This window comes from Sorghum bicolor, chromosome 3, assembly GCF_000003195.3.
Source record: "Sorghum bicolor cultivar BTx623 chromosome 3, Sorghum_bicolor_NCBIv3, whole genome shotgun sequence".
Classification (NCBI taxonomy): Eukaryota; Viridiplantae; Streptophyta; class Magnoliopsida; order Poales; family Poaceae; genus Sorghum; species Sorghum bicolor.
The window spans coordinates 61,632,403-61,647,008 of NC_012872.2; positions in this window are offsets into that span (position 1 = coordinate 61,632,403).

A 14,606-nucleotide genomic window follows, 5' to 3' on the forward strand; every position below is an offset into this window, starting at 1 on the left:
GCAGTGCTGGGCTACGCTTTTAAATAATGCCTTATCTTGAATCATGCAATGGCCTTTCTCAGACCAATTGGACCTATATATGTAAATATAGTGATACTTCCTTCGATCACAAGGTTTTTTCCAAGTCAAACTTTGTGAAATTTTCCCATGAATAGATTTTGAAAACATGATTGACCTCATTAGATTTATTATGAGAATGACTTCATAATATATACTCCCTCTATTTTTATTTACATGTCGTACTAAGTCAAACATCTGTATCTTGACCATCCATTTTTTTAAAAAAAAGAATTAAGATAAGATTTATGTTTTTGGATTCAGTATAAAAATATTTTCATAATATGTAATTAATAGGTTCTTAAAATATAAAGATTTTTCGAATGGTTAAAAATAATGCTTGACTTAGGACAGACCTAATATGACATGTGAATAAGAATGGAGGTAGTAACTTCTATTTCTATAAACATTGCTTATCTAAGTTAAAAATCATGACTTAACATAAATCTAGATGGACTGATGTTTTAAAGCAGCAAAAGCAGGCCTGCATCTTTCTGTTGCTTACCCAAGTGAAAATGCTTTTAAATTTGAGTGGTCAAGTAAACAAGACAACTAAAGTGGGTATCCTTTCAATCCTACCTACATTTGTTAACGCTACACACCTATAGTTACCGTGCCAGATTTAAACTGCTGCCAGTTAGGAACTTGTATCATCACCAATTCATCTGTCATGTAGTGTATTTTGGAAAGAGAGGTGTGCACACATTTTATTTCCATGACAATTCATCTGTCATGTACTCCTTTCATTCCAAATTATAAAATGTTTTATCTTTTTAGATGCATTGTCTTTCCTAATTATCTAGACATGTTGTATATTTAAGCGCATTCTAAAAGTTATGTATCTACAAAAGTCAAAATGTCTTATAAATTGTATTGGAGGAGCCTACAAATACAACAATAACTTGAGTACATAGTAAGATCATACATTAACATTGTCAGTCAAGCCGAGCAATTCAATTGATCAGACTCCTTGTGGTGAAATCTATTTATCCGGGTTAAAGTTCTAGAGGCATGCATGATAAAAAAGGCTAATCGAATTTATACCATTGTAAATGTTATGATTTGGAGAAACACCACTGTTATTTGTCTATTTAAAACCATGCAACTTTAATTCTTCGTCTACCAAAGATCTGCCATGCTATACGTTTTGGATGCAATTTGACTCACTCTTGGGCTACTGTATTTGTGTGGACAAAAATACCCTTGCTAGTCCTATCTCTATCTCCACTCGCTGACACGTAGGTCCCATACGACACTACCAAGGCCTATTTATCACTCTTATCGTTCAGTCTGGGCGTTCGGGTTACCCGAAAACTTTGGGTCGGGTTATTCAGGTTTTTGGAGAGTTCGGGTAATGAGATTCGTTGATAAGCCCCCTGGAAAAGATTACCTTGATAGTTCGGGTATCCGCAAGTTCGGGTTCAGGTTTACCCGATGTACCCGAAAATATGTAAAGTACTCAAACATGCATACGAATTGAAAGACTTAATGATATTAAATAACAAATGATAAGCAGAACGCATTAACGTTTTTAACCAGTACAGAACCAGTGAACCACGACACAGACACAGTCTTACTGTCTTAATGACTACTTAGTACTGATAAGTGATACGATAAAGCAAATAAAAAAAGTTGAATCCTGTTGGCTGCTGCATGCCATCACACCAGTCACCAGTGCATATGCTTCAGACGAGAACAAAAGAAATGTTGAGCCATCCAGGGCTCCAAGCACCACGCCACCCACTGCAACTCAGTACTGAACTGCAACTGCATTCTGCAACAGGCCTCCAACTCCATCCAGACTCCAGACTCTGAGATCTCCATGCTGTGTAGTAAATTGATGGTTAAAATCCAAACTAGACTTCGAGTACTGGGCTACCTAACCCGATTTACCCAAAATAAGATCGGGTTTCGAGAATCAAAATCCAAACTAGACTTCGGGTCCTACGGATTCGGGCAATTCGGTTTCGGATCCGGGTTTTTCGGCTTCAGGGATCAGGTTTCGGGTTTTGTGCCTAGACTGACTTATCATCTTACTCCCTCCTCGGTCTCCAACCCCCCTCTCTCACAAGCTGAAGCGATAGGCCCATCCACATGGAGGCTAATGCACCTTCCAAGAAAGTTGATTAGCCACACTCAAAGATCCACCTCCCACCGCCCTTGCCTCGCGTCCACACCTTTGTGGCTATGCCTACACCGTCTGTCGGCTGTTGACTCATTATCCTAGTCGCTAGCATTGATATCAACTTAGAGAAAGTGAGAAGCACAAATCCTGGCCCATCGAGTATGGGGGAAGGCCCAATCTGGCCCTGTCCAGCTAAATGGAGGCATAGAGAGAATGACCGAGACACGAGGAAGCTTACCAAAGGGTGAATGGGATGGACTATGCGTGTATAGTGGGTTGTACATGAACTCATGATTGTTGGAAGTATGCAAAGTGACATATCTAAGGTACATAAATTATAATGGCATATATGCATGGTTACAACATGACAATATCTTAGAAGCATAATAGTTATAATGTCATATATTCAGTTAACACTAGAAAAATAATATATGGCAATAACATAGTCACACCCTTAGGACAAACACTACAAGAAAATGAAATATCCTTGGGGCCAACAATTTATTTGAGGGGCGAAATTGGACCTCCAAGGATATATCATTAGTGTGGGATCATATGAAACCTCCAAGTAAATGCATATTCTTGAGTGCTAATCCAAACCACTAAGGTAATTCCACATTTTTTGAGTGCTAGTCTGAACCGCCAAGGTAATTCCATGTTGCCTTGAGTGTTACTATAAACTTCCAAGTTATTTTCTCATTTTCTTGGGTGCTATTCGAAACTGCCAAGATAATTCATACTTCCTTGAGTGTTATTAGAAACCACCAAGGTTATTCACATTTTCTTAGATGTAACTAGAAACCGCCAAGGAAGTGCTAGTTTCCTTATGTGCAAACCCTCAGTAAATTGTTGTAGTTGCCAAGGATTTTTTTAGTTTATAGCCATTCCTGCTGATGTAATGGACTCATTACATTCTTATTAGTTAGACATTGCAGTTTATAAACACAAATGCTCCATTATTGATATGTTTGTAAAATGAAATACATTTTTTCTTGGTACATTCATCCAACAAAAGGTACAATTTTGAGATGTCTAGTTAGTTTTAAAGCTAACATGAAACATACTAATATCGTATCAATGCAAAGTTTATATCAAAGTTGCATAGCCCAAGAGGGATACAACTTTATAGTTGAGAACTTTTCCATTTAAAATTATTTAAGGTCCATAAACTATTTTTAAGTTCTTAGAGTTTTGAAATTCAAATGCTTAAATTTTTCAAATGACCTCTAATGGAGACACAACCTAAACAAAAGTTGTAGTACTCGATGAGATATGAAACTTTTTAGTTCAAATTTTTCTATTTAAGATTGATTTGGGTCTCTAATACTCATTACAAGATCCACTAAAGTGGATAGAAAAAAGAAAGAAACATTCACTTGGTTACAAATGACTTCATGGTGTAATGGTAAATGAGTTTCACATGAAACCTTAGGGTGCTACATATCTTTGGGGTCATAAACATGTATCTTTGGGGATTATCGGCGCTCAAGAAAATATATATCCTTGGCGGTTGGTATATATACCTTAGATGTCATTGGCGCTCAAGAAATATGTATTCTTGGGGATGTTATATTTCCTTGGGTGTCATCTATGTATGCTTGGGGGTGTTATATTTCCTTTGGTGTAATTGGCACTCAAGAAAACATATATCATTGGGAGTGGGGCAGGTGTTACATTTTCTTGACGTTGTTCAAAATCTGAGCTCGTCTTTGTTTTCTAAGTGACCAAACCCTCGAGAAAATCGTTTATGGTGGTCGTTCTCAAGGTATTTTGAATTTCCCTTTCTCTCTCTCCCCTTGAGGGCCATCTATCCTTGAGGGTTGGCCGTCAAGAATAATTTTCTTGGCGGTTTTTATGGTTTCGTTGAGGGTTGTGTCTTCAAAGATATTCTATTATGTGATAGTGGAAATCTTAGAAAGTAACAACCAATGTGCTTTTTTTTAGTTTCAATGGGAGGGGAAAGGTTCCCCCAACCTGAGATTTCATTCATTTGATCTTAGCAATGCGCTTTTGTAAACACTCCATCCATTGTTTATAGTATATGTACAAGTGAACAATCTAATTAATTTATGTTAAACTAATTTAGTTGTCTAAGCGTCAGAGATTTGCAAGGGCTGCGTAACCATGATGAGGCAGGGAAGATTTAAAAGCCCAATGATGTGCTCCCTGTAATAGTATGATCAGCGGATTGTCATCTGCAAATCGCAGCGTAAATGATGCTGCTGCGATCTAGTAGGCTAATCACAAAAGGCTCGCCACTGAAAAGCTATCGCAGCAGGGATCCTAATGGAAGCGCTTTCCGTTCACCTGACCAAAAAAATACTTTAACCACGCATATTTGCATCTTTAACCAACCCACTAATCGATTACTTGTCTCATAGTAGCTCATCCTCGCTACTCGCTAGCTCCAAGTTTCAACACATGATGTGCGTCGAAAGCAACCGTTGTTAGCTATATTTTTTTCTGGACGGAGCTGGAATATTCTTTTGATGCAAAGACATTAGCTTACGAGTGAAGTGGTACACAGATCAGTACTCAGTAGTATTAAAACTCATCCATCGGAAAAGCTACTTTTCTCAACGTTTTGCACGCTCGAATTCAGTCCCTTCGGCAACAAAAAAAAAATACAGCTATATATGGGATCCGTATCATTCAATTTAGTTTAAGTCTGACTAATTTTATAGTAAATAGTGTAAGTGTTAATATTTCTAAATATATTTATTATTAACAATCTAAGCTAGTTTTTATATAAATTCAGTTAAAGTATGAATTGTTTGACTTCTAGATCTCGAGAAACTAAAAATTGCAATTTTCATAGATAGAGTGGAGTATAGCCTATAGGGTAATAAATGAGAGTAGATTATTATGTTCTTGTATTGCTCACATGCATTGTTGACTCGCAGAAAATATAACGTACAATGGTACGAGTGCTAGTACATAGACCTAGTTGCTTTGAGAATTTTATACTTCCTTCATTCCAAATTATAAGACATTCTAAGAACCTTAGAGAGTTGAATCTCAAGTTTGATCAAAATTATAAAAAAAATTTATGAAGATTTATGACATCAAATAAGTATACTATGAAAATATAATTAACAAAGAATATAATGATACTTAGTTGATATCATAAATGTTATTTTTTATCATATAAATTTGGTCAAACTTTAGATGTTTTGACTCTCTAAGATTTTTGAAATGACCTATAACTTGGGATGGAGGGAATATTAGAGAAGATCTATATCGCACTTTAGACATCGAGTAAATCACTTTTACATCCATGAATAAACTGCTCCCTTCATCACAAATTATAAGATATTTAATTTTTTTACTCCAAGTTTGATCACTTGTTTTATTTATGTATAAACATAGTTAAATTTAAGTCATTCTTAATAATTTTTTGTTAGTAAATCAAGCCACGACAAAAAAATGATAGTATAATTTTTTAAATAAGATAAGTGGTTAAATTTGATGTAAAAAAATCAAATATCTTATAATTTGGAATGGATTGAGTAGTTTTCTTATCATTGTTGTTAGGCACTGTAGTGGCTTGTGGTAACTACTATTATATTTTAGGACGTACGGGAGTTCTTGGGATGGATGCTCCACCAATGAAATTAATAAATTAACACCGTGCTCAATAAGAAAAACGTTGTATGAGCGTTAGATCACCAGGTCACTATAACCGCGTATTATGTTTTTAATCCCATTCTAGGACCTGGTACTGTACTATACTATAGTAGTAATATAGTAGTAAAAAAAGCAAGAGACACATCTGGACCGTCCATGAAGTACGTGAGAAAAATTTTGTTCTTACCTCTGTCAAGCAATTTAATTATGATTTTGTCCTTATTTTTTCAATAAAAAAGTCTATATGACCCCTCAATTCTAACTATTTAGGATGAAATATTTCACCTCTCAAACTATAAAACTGAATTTTTCTATCTTTAATTTTTTCAAAACTAGTCGAATTACCCCAAGCAGTTTTAAACGGTGATTTTACTATAGAGACGATGATTTTGTCATTTTTATTTATTTCAGCTAAATATTTAAAAATCATAGTAAATCACATAAAAATAATAAAACAAAAATTCTAATTTTATTAGACTCCACATGAGTATATGTACACAATGAATATATAATATGATATGCTTTAGTACATAGTTTTTGCTACATGAAAGCATACCATATTATATATTCACTGTGTAGATCTACTCATATGGAGTTCAACAAAATTAGTTTTTTTTATTTTATGATTTTTCAAAAATTCAATGAAAATAAATAAAAAAATATAAAGATAAAATCACCGTCATTAGCAAAACCACCATCCAAAATCACTTGAGGAGATTATTTAATGGTTTTAAAAAAATCAGGGATACAAAATCTGGTTTTATAATTTAGATGTGAAATAGTCCATTCTAAATTGTTTGGAGTTACGTGGATTTTCCCTTTTTCCATCTTTGTGATTTTGCCTTTCTTATTTTGAGATGAATCGTGTGTTTGTCCTGGTTTGGATATTTTAGATGAACATGAAACAAACGAGTTAAAAAAATTTAGAAGCTAAAAAAAAAGAGAAAAAGACCAAACTGCCTCTTGTCCTTATCTCCACCAGGTATTCAAAACCGAGTACCTAACACGTTTTATCCGATAAAAAGACACGTATGAGATGAATTTTTTTATCCATGAGTATATTATTAGGCAAAATCTTATACCATCGGGTATGGTGGATATGGGTGTGGGTGTATACTATCCATACCCGCCTACCTTTGGTGCCAAAATAATGGGTCACTCTTATCATTTTAGCCCATACAACCCATGAATTTGGCCCAATTTCAATAAACCCTCCTAGTATATATATAAATTTGATGCTATTATATAAATGTTAGTTTGTAACTTGTTGGAGGCTTAGAATGATTTATTTTTATATGTGAATTTCTGATATTTATATGTAATTTTTGGATGTGTTGTCGGGTATGGTTATCTGGTAGAATTTATCCGTGCAGGTGTAGATATAGAAATATTTTTTTTACCTATTTGTGAATACGAGTAACTCGACGAGTAAAATATAGAACTTTATACTATTTATTAATTTATTATAAAAAATAATATTATTAAATGGCTAACAGATTTGATAACTTAAACGAACCGACTCTTAGACCTATGATGAACCTCGTAGGTGCATGTAAAAGTGGCCACGGCCATCGGATATGTACCCGTTGTCGACTCCACCTTAGGTCCAACTAAGGCCTTGTCTAGTTCTATTTTTTTAAAGAGTATGGTAGCAATTTTATTTGTATTTGATAAATATTATTTAATCATAGATTAACTAGGTTTAAAAAAAATCTCACAAATTACAGCTAAATTATACAAATAGTTATTTTTTATCTATATTTAATGCTCCATATATATGCTGCAAGATTCAATATGACGAAGAATTTGAAAAATTTTATAATTTTTTTTGAAACTAAACAAGGTCTAAACCCTTTGTTTAGTTCCAAAAATTTTTAAGATTTCGCGTCATATCGAATCTTTGGACGGATGCATGGAGCACTAAATATAGATAAAAAATAACTAATTGCATAGTTTATCTGTAATTTAGGAGACGAATCTTTTGAGTTTATTTAGTCCATAATTGAACAATAATTGTCAAATATAAATGAAAATGCTACAGTAGCCAAAGCCAAAATTTTTCCTCAACTAAACAAGGCCTCATCCAAAGTTCCAAATAAGGTCTTGTTTACTTTCTAAATATTTTGCAAAACTTTTTAAGATTTTCAGTCACATCGAATCTTGCGATACATGCATAAAGCATTAAATATAGATAAAAAATAACTAGTTTGACAGTTTGTCCGTAATTTAAGAGACGAATTTTTGGACCTAATTAATTCATGATTAGACAATATTTGTCAAATACAAATGAAAAATGTTACAATATTTATTTTGAAAAAAAATTGGCATAAAACAGAAAAATCGCGTGCTTCCTGGCGGCTGGCTGCATCGAGCGTTGGTGAATCCAGTGATGGCCGGCGGGCGAATCCAGCAGCGGCGGCGGCGGGAACAAGGCTAGGCGCGCGCGCGCGCGCGGTTGCATTGGCGCCCAGCCGCCGGGCTCGGGTCGCGCGCGCGCGGCGCCTGGACGCGGGCCGGGGCTAGGGTCGCGCGCGCGCGCAGCTGCGGCCACGCCCGGCCGCGGGGCTCGGATCGTGCGTGGCGGCGGCAGCGCCTGGAGCCCTGGACACGGGGCTAGGTCGCGCGCGGCGGAGGTGGCGGCCGGGGCGCGGGGCGACAGCGGTGGCCTCATTCCTGCAGGCTGTAGCAGCCATACCGGTGCCTGCTGAGTTAAGCAATCTATGATCTTCGAACGTCTTAGCAAGGAACAATCTTGTTCTTGATTTATGTACGTGGTTAAGCAAACTTTCTTTGCTTGTTTCGATACAGTAGAAGCGGCCTCGATTTGTTGCAGTTCAGATCTGTAGCTCCTTGCCTCCTCTTGAAGGTCATCAGATGGCGACCCTGCAGAGCTAGCAGAGTCCATTAAAATGTTGCTAAGGTGCTATTAAAATGTTACCAAAATTTTGAATATCTTTTCAATATTAAATCTGATTTGAAATAATAACAAATTCTGCCAAATATATGTGACCAAATCTAATCATTTTTGTCAAAACACAATACAAATATCTTAATCCAAATGAGGGGTAAAATCACAAGCAGCCATGAAAATCAGTTAATCAGGGGCACAATCATATGGGTATATTTGTTCTTTTGTAGTTACAGGTGGATGACGGAATAGGGTAAACTCCTGCTCCGTTTTGACACAAAGTAGAAAAAACAGGGATAAAACCATAATTTTGATAAAAAAAAATAGAGGTATAAATGTAAGAGCCTCGAGTCATTTTATTGAGGAAGTGTATATAGTGTATAGACTGGTGATTGTATGCCGTCTTATTTTTCTAGTTATACACAGTACAATATAAATGTCTATAATATGCACACATATTGATCCTATGATACACGCCTCTTAAGAACCGAGCCGACAGATCTCAAGATTCACGAAGTTATAATAGACATCTCGTTATCGATGAATACTTCGTCTAGTCGGTAGATTTTGAGATTCATGAAGTCACCATAAACGTCTTGTTGCCGATGGAGACATTGCCTAAGGACTTAATCCAGATGGACAAGTTTCACTACAAAGATCTTAACCAACTGATCTATGATCAGTTCACGCATGCTGTCTCATCTTGTACAGTGGCACTGAACTTAGTAATTGGAGTGTTTTGTTTCCTAGATTATTGTGATAGATTATTCAGTTCAAGTGAAAAATACTCATAATCACCAAAAACAAGTCTGAGGTGAATTATAGGACTATTATTGAAATAAGGTGTTTGATTATAAGAATCCACCTTATAATCTAGCCTTTTATATCATTAATAATTAGATTATTTTAACTGATTATTATAATTATAGTGGATCCAAACAAGCCTTAATATTTATGCTGATGAAATAGCAAGTTTACAATCAGGATAGAGCAAAATCTCCGTGACTGCTGTGCCTGTATATATTCCTGTATCATGGGCTCATGGCGCTGTCACAGCACTAAGATAGAATACTAGAGACCTAAGCACACGTGAAGCATGACCTTGCTAGATTTGTTTAGAGACAATTGCTGGTGTACTACAGATTAACTAAATTTTAAACCGCACCCGTTCGATTCGGCCATGATAGAAAATATTTGATGTTGACATCTTTCCTTCTCTCGCTCCTTTTTTTTTTTTTTGCGAAACACCCTTTTAAATTAAAGTGCCCTCCAAAGTAGTTAACGGCAAATACTAGAGAGCTTTACTGTCCGTTTCAGGAATAGAGAACATGTGGAAAAAGAAGAAACAAAAGCTAAAGCAACATCACGAACCAGCGGCTATATAGGAATTTGTGGTAAAAAATGCTTAATTTAGGTTAAAACTAGAACTACATACTTTTATGAAATGGAGGGAGTACTAATTTGATTTATATACTGAATTGAGTGAGCTTTGCCGATTAGGTACCTTAGAGCAATTTCATAGGTTTGGCTAAAATTAATAGCTAAATTTCATTGTTTAGCTATTTTGTAAAATATAAAACTTCTCAAAAAAATAAGAGGTTTACAACAACTTTGCTATTTTACAAACTCGGATAGCAAACCACCTAAAATTAAAGGTTAGCCAACTTTCTATTTTACAAAGTCATATAGCACATCTGTTAGAGTTTACCTTTTGTCCTATAAATCTTAAAATAGCCTCCATAACATGAATAGACAAGCTGTCGGAGTTGCTCATATTGACTTGAGTTTAAGTTCTTGACATGGTAGCTTATATTTTCCTAAATTTATTCTAAAATTTAATATTGTAATTTTTGTATTGGTAGCCAATACATCCGTTGATAACAACAACACTTACTCCCTTCATCCTAAAAGTGCATTGCATTTTCTAAAATTTGTATTGAAATACTATACATTCTACATAATTATTATATTTCAATTTAACAAAGTTTGTTAAAAAGGAAGCCATGATTTGAGGAGGAACTCCGTAATTGAAATAATCTATGTGTACATGCATCATTTGAGTGTTCTCTTGTGTTGTCTTAAAATTTAAAAAACGCACTGTATTACAGGACAAAGATTGGCTGATAAGCCATGGCAGAAAGTACCGTTGGTTGATTTGTTATGAAAGAAAAACACTGTTGAATGACTGACAAATTCGGCTAATAAGCTCAAAGTTGTTGATATCTGATAAATCGGTTAGATTCTGTAGGGGGTACACCTTAATTAGGCTAGTCTCAATGTGGATTTTATGGCACAGTTTTCAAAACGCTTGTATTTTAGAAACAGTGCAAAAAAATTTCATCCTCGTGAAACTATCTCTACTTCTATAAAACTCTTATCATTTCTCTCTTCATCAATATATTGTCACATCATTATATTTAATATATATGACACTTTCGTGAAACTGCATGCTTTTCAGACTACAAATCTTTTTTTATTGAAACAACGGACTGCATGAACCCTTATTAAAGCGATACTGGTCAACTATAAGACTGGCAGGTAGTTTTACATCGCTCTCGATTTGCTTTGAACTTTGAAGGTTGGGCGGCTTATGGTTCTGAAAAGCAACAAAATCTACTCCCGAATTTGATGCATGCTGTGTTGCCACAACGCCATAGGACTATATAAAGATTCATGAAGCAGAGAAATATCTCTGAAATTGAAAAAGAAGGCACGAAGGATGTGCAGGAAAGCAAGAACATATATGAGCTTTTGGAAGATGGGAGGATGATACGCCATCATGGTCTTGGCGAAGCAACCTTTAATTTGGTTCCAATTGCGATCGAGCACCAACTGATCTCTTTTTTTCGAGGCAGACGCTTGAACAGTTTTTTCCCATGCCCATGTTTCTGGTCATACATGCATCATTGGACCAGAAGGAAGTCATCCATAACAAGGAACCAGCTGGGGCCCGCCTGGAAGTCAGACATTACGGTATACGAGGAACATCCAACAAGTTATATCAAGTGTGGTACAATAGTCTTCACTCTTTCAGTCTTAGATTTTGAAAATGCCTCATAATTAAGAGGTGGTACTGTACTTCTCATTATACAAACCGCAGCCATATGACAACTAAAGGAAAGTATATAAGAATCTAAAGTCTGTCCACTAGGGTCAATCGATTATAATTGCCCCTTGGCAGTTTCTTGCTCGCGGGCCAACTACAACATGATTCATCTATCAGGAGCAGCAAGATTTGCCTGAAATCTGCTGGCCACTACGAGTGCTGTTTCAGGCGGAGATGCAGATATAGATCATAGATGTGGTCACAGTTTAGTCAGACAATCTCCAAGGAAGAATCTATATCTATGCTTTGTTTCTACTCTTTACAGGCAGGGTCCTCCATTAGTTTGTGTTTGCTTGCTTTCACTATTTTGCTATAGCCAAGGTCAGCATGGTCCAAAAGGTACAAAAGCAAGACCACCATGAACAAAGGATCTTTCGGAAATTTTATTTTCTTGTCTCGAATTTTAATTGTGGTTGACCGTATAACTTTAATTAGTTATCCACCAGGTGATGTTTTATAAATAAATCCTTAAAATTTTCTTGAGCAAACAAAATGGGAAGGAGAGGAGATTTTGTTGTTCTTTTTATTTGTGCTTAGGAATTGGATGCTCTCAAGGTTTACTCCATGATTCATAATGTGCTTATGAACAAAAAAAAGGATATCGCGAACTGATCTATGATCAGTTGGTCGGGTTCCTTGTGGTGGAACCTATTTAAGTCTTTGATTTGGCATGAGTGCTCGTATTTTTATGGATTTATTTCAGTGTTTAACGACGCTATGCTTTCAGTGGTAGGCGATATTCCCGTCGACAACAAGGTGTCTATAGTGACTTCATGAATCTTGAGATTGTCTGTGGTGACTTCATGAATCTTGAGATTTGTCGGTTTAGTTCTTCGGAGGTGCTCGTGGGAGTAGGGTTTGCATATGTGTGTTCATATGGGTGAGTGTGTGTTATGAGCATCATGAATCTTGAAATATGTTGGCTCAGTCCTTCAGAGATGCTCATAGAGGTAGAGTTTGCATACGTGTATTCATAGAAGTAAGTGTGCATGCATATTATGAGCATCTATATTATACTATATAATTCTAACAAAAGATACAGTTAAGAGGTGGTTACTACTAATGTCAATAGAGGTGCTCAGAAAGTACTACCAAGGGAACGGATAATTGACTAACATGATCTTTAAGATATGTGCACTAGTATATGTTGTCGATCATTGCTTATTTGGGTCGACACAGTTTATAGTTCTAGGAAATTATTGATATTGTTTTATATCTTTTTACCTTTTACAAACCCTTGCTAGGATCGAACCTAGGTGCAGGCTTTTGCAGTTCTCTTGGTTCGTCATTCTGATTGTCTATTTTTTTGTGCTTCATCTGCCAAAAGTAATGGATAGTAATAGTTTTTTTTGTTTGCTTTTTTTGTTTATTGATTGTGTGAAATTAAAGATAGTTCCTCAAGGAAGTGCAGCATGAGAATCATGTGATGGCAATGGTTAATACTCCATCTTCCCAAATTACAAATCGTTCTCTTTTTTTCTAGATGCATAGTTTTTACCATGTAAAGCTTTGGATCTAGAAAAGACAGACGACTTACACTTTGGAACAAAGGGAATACCATTTAGGCTTTGATGGATTTGAATGGTCTACGTCAGAAGTCCTCAAAAATGGTATAAGGTTATGTCAATGTCGTCTTTCTTGTTGAAACGAAGTATCTCACCATGTGCCTACTTGTGTGGGTGGTCATGCTTGTATGCTTTGAGATAGCACTTCTTACTTTCGGTGTCCTTTCCCTTTCACTTTTTTTTTCAAGAATCAATTTACCTTTCCCAAACAAACATTGTTTTCATGTATTTGCGTGTTAGTTGATCTCTGTACTGTATGATTGATATACATCATTCTACGCCATGGTTTGCAAGATGAGTGCACTTGTGTCCTTTGCGACCAGGAGGACGAGACGATGGACCATCTGCTGCTTGGCTGTGTTTTCAGTCGCCAAGTCTGGCAGCTCTGCCTTGCAGCGTTCAACTTGCAGGGGTTAGTCGTCGTTCGGGAATGTAGGGCAATGCTCTGGTGGACTGACTCCAGGAGGGGACTGCCCAAGGTGCTGCGCCGCGCCTTCGACTCGCTTTTCTTCCTAGTCGGCTGGTCCCTGTGGAAGGAGCGCAACGCGAGAACCTTTGAGGGTCTCCGCGTTCGTCGGCGCTGCTCCTTCAGGCGATCCTCGACGAGGCCGACTTCTGGATCGCGGCAGGGTTTCGCCGCCTCTCGGCTGTGTGCTGCCGTCGGTCGCAGCCTTAGGGCGTGCCTGCTTTCCCTCGTAGCGCCTTTTTCTTTCTATGTAATTTAAAACCTTTGTCGTGCCAGTAGTTGTAGGGCTTCTTCGGTAATCTACGGATTACTGCCGGGTGTACGAATTCTTCTTCTGCTTAATGAAATACATGCGGTCGCATGATCTCAAAAAAAAAAAAGAGCTTATGTAGACACAAGTTACTATTGAGGAAATAAACAAGCCTATTTCCGGTATTGAACCTAGGCAGAAGTTTTGCACCTCTCTTGCGTCAACTAAAATATCACGATTATTGTCCACTTTATTTATGCTTCATCAGTCCTTTTTTAGCTTTATGCTTCATCAGTCATGGTCACTCCATCAACCTTGAGATATATCGGTTCACTCATTCGTAGTATGCGCTCATAATGGTACGTGTGTGGTAAGCTTCTACGGTGGCACTACAATTTGCAAAAAAAATCATTTGATTTTGTCCACTTTGTTTCTTGTATTTGCTAGATTAAGCAAATAATTATATCAAAGAAAAATGCAATATGAGAATCGTCTGTGAACA